The 9643-nt window shown below is 35.0% G+C and overlaps 1 pseudogene; it reads left to right on the forward strand.

Moving 5' to 3' along the window:
* The first annotated feature begins 683 nt into the window (after positions 1-683).
* On the forward strand, positions 684-4019 carry LOC120172692 (annotated as a pseudogene).
* The last annotated feature ends 5624 nt before the right edge of the window (positions 4020-9643 follow it).

Genomic DNA, 9643 nt, shown 5'->3' on the forward strand with positions numbered 1-9643 from the left:
TTTAGAATATGAGTCAAGAATAAAATTGAAATATTTAAAAGATTAAAGACTAATTTAAAATAAAAATCATAATTTAAAGATAAATTTAATATATTAAAAAAATTGAGGATAAATTTAAAATAAAAATCATACTCCCTCTATCCCATAAAAACTGTTAATTATTGACTTTTTTTATCAATTTTTTTTTAAATTTTGACTAATTATTATTTAAAATTTATAATTGATAAAAATATGTAAAATTATTTTTAAAAACTTCAATCAATTAATTTTTAAATATATATTTTAAAAAATTTAATTATTTAAAATATTTAAAATAATCAATATCAAAGTTAAAATTTTTGACTTTTTAAAAATTAACATGAAATAATTTTTATGGGACGGAAGAAATAGTTTGAAGCGGAGATACCGGTACAATTAACTGAGTTCAATTTTTTAATAATGGAATAACAAAAGGCCACGTGTAGAGATCGGGTAAATATGATCTTACTCGATCATTGAAAAACGCTCTCGTTTACAAAATAGGCATAAAAGTCACCATTGAAAGAGGAGGAGAAACTGAAATTCACATGGAAAGAAAAGGAACGTAGGAAACAGAGAAACAGGGGAATTAAATAATAATAATAAATTCCCAATTTGTTATTTTTTATTCATTTTCCCCAGTTTGTCTCTTGTTTCCCTCACTGCTTTTTTTTTTTTGACTGAAAATTCAATCCATTTGCTTCAAAACTACACAACAAAACATATAAGGAAGCAAAAGAGAGAAGGTAACAAAAAAAAACCCAGTGTTTTTGGAGCAAAGAAACAGAGTGAAGAGAGTGAAAGTTGAGAAAAATGGGAATTTTGATGGAATACGTTGTAGTGATAAATCCAGCGGAGAAAACTGGAGATCCCACTGTGATATCGGTTAATTGCCCCGATAAGACTGGATTAGGCTGTGATTTGTGTAGGATATTTTACTCTTTGGGTTAAGCATCACCAGAGGAGGTAAGCTTCGTATACTCACTATTTTTCTTAAAAAATAGTTCTTTGGGTTTTTATCACGTTTGAGTTATTGTAACAATTTAAATGATGGGTCATTTTGATTTTCTTAGCTTTTTATTTATGTTTAATGTTGATGGGATGTTATGTAATTGATTGAATATTAATCCTTAGGGTTTTCTTTTTGTAATAGAATTTGGAGGTTTCAGTCAATTACTGATTTTTTGTTTTCTTTATCGTTTGGTGAATAAGATTTCTCAACAGATGGGAAATGGTGCTACATAGTGCTTTGGGTGGATGGAAAAACAAACACAAGGTGGGATTTGCTTGAGAAAAGGATATTGGAAGTTTGTCCATCGTATTTTTTGACATCCGGAATCGACTATTACAAGCCTGTAAATCAACAGCCAAGACAATTGGATGTGTTTCTATTGAAGTTTTGGTGTTCTCGTGATAGGAAAGGACTATTACATGGTATTTTTTTTTCTAAATTTTGTCTTTGATAAGGGAAAATGAAATGCTTGGTTTAGCTAGTAGTGATTAGCGTCTTATGTCGGATTTCGAGTGATTTTTGGCATTTGATTTTGTTTTGCCTTAGTGCTTGATGTCTAAAGCTACGAATCCGTAAATCAAGCAGCCTCTCGATCGATAACATCATGAATTTTTAGACTACCAATCCGTTCCTAATGAACCACCCAAAAACCCAATGATTTGTTTATTTTTCTAAGAAAGGAGATCAAGTGTGAAGCAGTGCTGCATATCTTCTCTCAGTCTATATTTTTCTTTCCCACCGTCCCTCCTTCTCTGTTACTGCTCCATAACGGAGTGTGGTTGTTGATCTTTGAGATTCATTAAGAGTTATTATATGTTTTGTTTAAGTTGTATATCCATGTCTTTTAGTTGATGCAAATTCTCATTTTCTGTTTTGATAGATATAACTCAGGTACTTTTCGATCTGGAGCTTACGATAAAGAGAGTGAAGGTATCCACAACTCCAGATGGAAAAGTGATGGACCTCTTTTTCATCACCGATACCAGGTTTGCCAATGTTGAAAGCTTTTTAAACTTGAAAATTGTAGTGATAAATGACATTTGCTTTAAGAGAGAAATAGGGGAAGGCTATTACGGTTAACATAGTGAATAATTGGAAACTAGAATTTGGAATCAATTTAGTCATAAGTAAACTCCAGACAGTTTCTTTTTGTGAATCATTTGCTTTAGACTTGAACATAAAAGCTAGCCGATCTCTTAATTGGAATATTCTACTTCTATAAACTCCAACGTGTACCGATGTTTGTTCAGTGATGGTTATCTAATAAGAGACGCTTCAAAGCACCGTGTATGGTTTTGCCACTTCTTTATATCCAAGAGATTATCATATGACTCTCTGCCTGAGTTGTACCTGACCTTTCATTTATTACCTGTGAACTTTAACTTGATGTATTTCCAAAGTAAAAGAAAGGAGAAGATATGCATAAAGTTTTAGTACTTCTACCAGACTCATGAATCTTGTACCATTATGTTAATTGTCATGGGCAATGCATGTATTTGTCATTTCTGATATGTGTGTGTGCGCGCGCGCACGAGCATATATTTGTACGCACACATGTATGTGTGTGATTCTTTTGTAACTGATTCTTCCTTTTTAAAAAAAAAATTAGGGAACTTCTTCATACGAATGAACGGCAGGGTCAAACAATCCTTCACTTAAAAAATGCATTAGGTGATATAATGGTGAGTTGTGAGATTGAATCAGTTGGCCTGGAAATAACTGCATGTTCACAAGGAACTTTGTTTCTCCCTTCCACGATCACTGAAGACATGTTCAGTTTAGAGCTGTCTGCACGACTTCCCAGTGGAATACTTGCTTCGAACCCGATATCAGTTACTGTTGACAACACCCTTAGTCCGTCCCACACACTTATTCAAGTCCTCTGCCAGGACCACAAAGGTCTAATATATGATACCATGAGAACCCTAAAGGACTATAATATCCAGGTACATATCTTAAACCACTAACTATTATTATTCAAAACTATACTTTGAATCTATGTTGGGTTTGGAGTGTTGAGTGTCGGATACGGTATTGTGTCCCGATACAAGTATGTTTGATTTTTTCTGAATTTTTCCTTACATTTGGAGGGTTTCCTCACACCTATGTTCGAATACATCTCAGGCACAATTTTAAGTAGAATGAAGAGTCGGAGCAACATAGCTTTGAATTTGCTTGCAATCGATAAATCTAAAGGAAACCTTCAATCTTGATGGTTTTATGCTTTAAAGATTGCATGAAATTACCTTCTGGAAGTCTTGAATATCCATAAGAGTTGTTCATAATTGTAAAAGGTTGCAAAATCATGTGGCTTGGCTTCTCTCCCTGATTATATGATTTCTCGTATAAAAATTAACATTTTGTATCAGGTTTCGTATGGAAGATTCTTTACGAACCGAAAAGGTGGATGTGAGTTTGACTTGTTCATAGTGCAAGCCGATGGCAAGAAAATCGTAGACCGCAATAAGCAGAATGCACTATGCTCTCGTCTGAGGATGGAGCTTTGGCGTCCTCTTAGAGTGGCCATGGTAAGCCGGGGACCTGATACCGAGCTACTTGTAGCAAACCCTGTTGAATTGTCTGGCAGAGGCCGTCCTCTTGTTTTTCACGACATAACCCTTGCTCTCAAGAATCTCAACACCCAGATCTTTTCGGTATTAACCTCTATATCATTTATTTTTGTTCATCATAGCATCCGTAGTAGATCGCTGTGCCCCAAACTGACTGCAACTCGGTTTGTACATCGATTCTTTTTCCCAGGTTGAGATAGGGAGACACATGGTATGTGATCGTGAATGGGAAGTGTATAGGATCCTACTCGATGAAGGAGATAGTTGTCATGTTCCGAGGAATAAGATCGAAGATGGTGTTAGAAAAATGTTAATGGGTTGGGAATGACAGATTAAGATCACTAAAGATGATGGTTAAAAGGCTAGAGTTATATTCCATACTCACTGTACAGCTTTTCTTTGTTGGGGTTATGTTGAATGGTAGGTTCTAACATGTTACCAAGCTGTAAATTTGCGAAGTTACCTTCAAAGGAATGAAAACATATGTTTTTTTTTCTTTTAAGCAAGGGGGTAAGAAAAAATTAAACAAGAACCATTATTAGAAATAATCTGATGACACTGTAAAAATTATAAATGATTGAGATAAACAATAATAAATGAGTATAGTTTTACAAAATCAAAATATTCTTCTTATATTTAATTGAGTTTATAGAAAATGACAACTGTGAGATTTAAACCCCCGTCCCTTCAGACAAAAGCCTAAATCTGGCGCATTAGTCCGCTCGGCCAAACTGTCGGTCGATGATATTGTTATCTATGTTCAGAACATAACTAATACGTTGGTTTGAAACTATTCAAGAAACTTTTTTGACATTATCCACCAAGCCCAAAGAAATGATGATGGAAAAGAAAGCAAAGGGATTGGTATCAATGTTTCTAGAACAAGCCAAGCGTGTGATTTCATTCGAATCCATGTAACATACGAGTACGGTCATAATGATAATAGGATGCATGGATAACTGCTCACATTGAAACATCAGACAAGGAGAGATCATCTCATTCCCCAACACTCGAAGCATGCAGAAATGCAAATACATAATCCTGCACGCTGGGGATTTGAGCAGATGTTAGAGAAAACATATACCCTCTACTTTTCCAAATTCATTTATTCATTACTCCTAGACGGAAATACTTCATCATATCTCCAACTTAACTCCTTTTACTATCTACTAATGAGAAGAAAATCTACTCATCTAGTGACAGTATATAGTTTTCAAAGCATATACCCTTTACTTCTCTAGGATGTGACGCACGGTAAGCACAAGTTATGAATGGTGCCATGAATGAATTATGACTAACTAAACTAACCCACAAACTTCATAACTATTTTTATAATCTTCAGCTGCAAGAAGAAGACACAAAATAACAGTAACATTTGAAGACCAGGCACAAGAAAAATATAATAAACAGACTAATACCCAATTGTCACAGATGGAGGAGGAAATCTGGGGAACTTACAGCAGCTTCAGAAACAAAAGAAGGAAGCCTCTGAATTAAGATCCTACATCATAGCTTTCAATGCATCCAATTTAGCCTTCCAATGATTTCCACTTTTCTTAAGAATCTCATAATCCACTTTAACCAGGTGATCTCCAATTAAACTGGTCAATTATCTCAGTAAAACACAACTGAATATTTTTCAATTAATAAAAACAAAACAAGTTATGAAGAGATGTATACGAAATCTAAAAGAATTTTCTTAGTAATTGAGCTTGCCAGGACCATCAACATTGAACTTTTGTCGAACAATTTGACCACACACCCTCGAGTTTACAAGACGCAATTGACAATTGATTTTCAAATATACACCGAGGGAATGCAATAGGGTGGCGGATGGTTTAACTACATTGCCTTCATCACGATGCTTTGGTTCTCACTTGTTTCATGATCCTCCAGTGAAATTCACAGATGCCTACAACAATGATATGAATAGCACTGTAATGTTGAGTACACCAACTCAGCATTTCTATTTAGCTTTTTCTGTTATAATTCAAAAAAAAAAAGGCGAGTTGACTCATTTTTTTGACATCTCGTCAACAACTATTAATAGTTTAACAGTTCAGAGACTAAAATAAAATTTTCCTTATCGATAGTAATTCTAATGAAAGCTTTTCGATTTTAGTGATCAAGATGAAAATGGCCTAAAAGTTTAGTGACCGTTAGAGTAGTTTAACCTTAAATATAAAAGGTAAACTACGCACATAGTCACCTGACTAAAAGTAAAATATTACAAACTGAAGTCACTGGATAAACCAAAGTGCGGGTCGTCAGTTAAAAATAATGGAATACTTGACAGCTGTGGGATTTGAACCCGCCCTTTCGGACCAGAGCCTAAATCTGGCGCCTTAGACCACTCGGCCAAACTGTCAAGAGATGGCCAAGAAGTTCATGTTTAGGCAAAAAACATAAGAGTTTGATTTTGGGCTGTCATAGTCCCCCTAGAGTTGGCAAAACAACCTTAATTAGGTACCCGTTGATTCGTGGAATAGCAAAGTTTCACAAGTTGTCAGTGTTTGTCATTAAGGTATGTTCATAACCTTTTTCACAAGCAACCGTGCCGAAAGAGAAAACCAACTTCACAGTTGTTTTGATCTTCCTGGAACAATCTTTTGCTGATATGAAATTTCCACAACAATTTGTGCTGTATACATTGTGTTCAATTGATATCAAAGTTTTTTTTCATGGACTGCAGTCTGCAGTAGAATACCATGTGCTGTATACATTCTCGAGAGGGATTCGTATACATCAAGATAAGCGTTTCTTAACAGAAATTCTTCAGATATTCAGATCGAAGATGATGTTCCGAAACGAGCTGCTATCAGTTCAATCATATCATATCCGCTCAAATGCCATCGAACTAGCTGCTATCTGTACTCGATGATGTTCTTTGTTAATCAACTTCTCCTTTTGATTTCTTGCAGGAGGTTCGTCTAGCGATTGATTACATCGTTATTCCCGGTGGTGAACCCGTCGAACTTCTTCCGAGACGTTCCGAAATCATCGTACGCCAGCTTGAGCTTGTCAAAGCAATCAGCTGGATACAGAAAACTCAGGTACTGAGCTTAACCCGAGGTTCCAAATTCTTCCTCATAGATTGAACAAAAAAACTTTCATCGGAATCCCTCGAAACTACATCGGGTTTATAAAACGAGACCGGATTGAAGCCCTTAACTAATAGCAGTGGAGGAACAGATGTTACTAGGCTTCCCTTACTGCCTGAATAAACATTATTTCAATCTACAAAGTTCCAATTGTTGTACAGTTTATACGTAGGTTATGTATCTCATGTAATTGTTTGATATTGAAAAATGTAAAATTGTACTACGATTAATCATAACGCCATTTAAGTTATCCAAATATGATCCAAATGAAACATCGATCGGATTTTAATCTCTAATGATTCATATTATTGATTAATCATAACGCCATTTAAGTTATCCAAATATGATCCAAATGAAACATCGATCGGATTTTAATCTCTAATGATTCAATATTATTATACTACTAGTTAACCACCATAATTTGTATTATCTATTTTTAATTGATTGGACTCGTATCTAACTCAAATTGAATGATTAAAAGATCTAAAGGTTGACTAGAATAGAAAAACTGGTCAATCTCATATTGATCTGACTAAAAAACCGATCGATATGATATTGACTTGATCCGAATCGATCAATCTAATATTGATCCGATCCAAAAATTAATTGTTATGGGATGAACCCGACACAATATCTGATTTGACCCAAATGATCGTAGATTTGAACTAAATTTAAACAATATTCGTTCTAAATCAAATCAAACTTAAATAGAATTCAATCTAGTCTCGAAACGATTTAACTTAAAATAACCTAATATGAACTCAATTTGAAAGATTTCATTATCACTTTTAATTTTTTTAAAGATTAATTTTTTTTAAAGAAAAGAACTTCGTTAAAAACCTCCAATTAACTCGATCAAGTCAAAGCATAGTCAAGACAAGGAAAAAAAAGAACACCAAATTATATTATTAAGACCACTACACCAACGCAAAGAAACATCCACGATGGTTCGGAACAAACTAGTGTGCAAATGACAGCCGCACACAGAAAACAATGACAAAAAGGCTTAATGTCCAAATAAGTGCCTAAATTATATTTTTTGTGTCGAATAATTATCTATATTATTTTTTTATTCATCTAGGTGCCTAACGTTATAAACGTTACCTTTTTAGGTGTTCGGGCCGTCAACAACGTTAGTTTCCGGTTAAGTCACACATGTCACACACTGGTAATTTTGAAAATGTTATATAAATTTTAAAAAAATAAAATTATATATTTTTAAAAAAGAAAACACATACATTTTGAAATAACCCCTAAACTTTGGAAACATTCATTTCAATCCCTAAATCCACGCCGACCGCCGCCCTTCGCTGTCGAAGAAGCTCCACCCCATCTCCCCTCCCCCAGTGACCAAAACCCCTATGAAATCATGACTAATTGACGACCGATCTACGACAATCGACATTTTATACCCCACAAACCCTATGATAAAAATCGTGATCCCACGCGATTCCGATAGTGAATCGGCGATAGGGATGGGCATGTGACCCGAACTGAACCGGAAAAATATATAATTTTACCCTATATATTTAGGGATAATTACAATAATATCTCTATATATATTTTTTCAATTAAGTCATTGTTTTTATTGAATTAAAATAATTTTTTTATTATTTCAGGTCGAGTTTCTATGTCATATATTCGGGTCGGGTCGTGTGAAACCTTATTTTGGTCGGGTCGGGTCTCGGGTGGAGGCTCTCTTATTCTCGGGTCGGGTCGGGTGGACCAAAAACCCGACCCATGCCCATCTCTAATCGACGACAACTACGAGACATATAACTAGATAGGATGATGGCAAGGACTACGTCGGCAACGATGGTCGTGGCCGGAGAGAGCTCCTATGACGGATTAGTGTTAGGATTTGGGGATTTTACTGATTTGGAGACTTTTTTGTAATTTAAAAGAAGTTAAGGTTTCTTTATAAATATAATATTAATATTTTTTTTAAAAAAAATTTCAAAATTACCAGATTGTAACACATGTCATTTAACGGAGAAAACTAATGCCGTTGACGACCCAAACACTTAAAAGAGTAACATTTGTAACGTTAGACACCAATTCAACACAAAAGATATAGTTTGGGCACTTATCGGGCATTAAGCCATGACAAAAACAAAAACCAAACTAAGCAACAGCTCTCAGCAAGCAACCATAGTTAAACACACCAAAAACAACGGTAAGCTAAACCAAAACTTGCAACACATTTTCCAAATGGAACACCATCTTTACCAAATTCTTCACGAAATATTGCACTGAAACAGCTAGTGATTCACTGACTCGACCACCCTATTACACAAGATGCAAGAAACAGAATTCGATACAACCCCTCGCTTAAGAAGTACAAGCCGTATAGCTATTCCTTCTCACACTGCTTTCTAAATAAAAGCTTCCACCTTGGGAGGATCCAGATTATACCAGATCAGTTTCCAGAATGAAAATTCCTTGTATCCATCGACAACACTTAAATCACAGAAAGCTTTAGGAGAATATAGACCATTAGTGCAGCCAACCCAACAAACGATGTCAAAGATTTGGAGAACTTCTCCCAACACTGCTAAAGGTAACCGAAAATTGCTCCCACACCTCAATTTCTCAGTCGGAAAGTCTTCTACGAAGGATGATATTCCAAGACCAAACGCCATTTACTTTAGAACCAAATTCGTAGACCTTGCCGGATTTTTTAGCCACGAGAGCAAATATTCTTGAAAAAGAGACATCAAAAGGTCAATTACTGATCGCATGTTAATGTGTGTGATATGGAATGTAAATCTGTACAAGTATATACAATCGATGTAAGTAATACAGTAGTGAGTGAGTATCGTCTCCAAAGGGATTGTGAGAATTCTTTAAAGATTGCTACAACAAGGAATATGTGTGACTAACTAATCCTAAACGCCTAAATATAATGATATAAACAAATGAGGAAAGAGCTATGACAGATG

The sequence above is a fragment of the Hibiscus syriacus genome, unplaced genomic scaffold, assembly GCF_006381635.1.
Source record: "Hibiscus syriacus cultivar Baekdansim isolate YM2019G1 unplaced genomic scaffold, ASM638163v2 tig00111877_pilon, whole genome shotgun sequence".
In the NCBI taxonomy this organism is placed as follows: Eukaryota; Viridiplantae; Streptophyta; class Magnoliopsida; order Malvales; family Malvaceae; genus Hibiscus; species Hibiscus syriacus.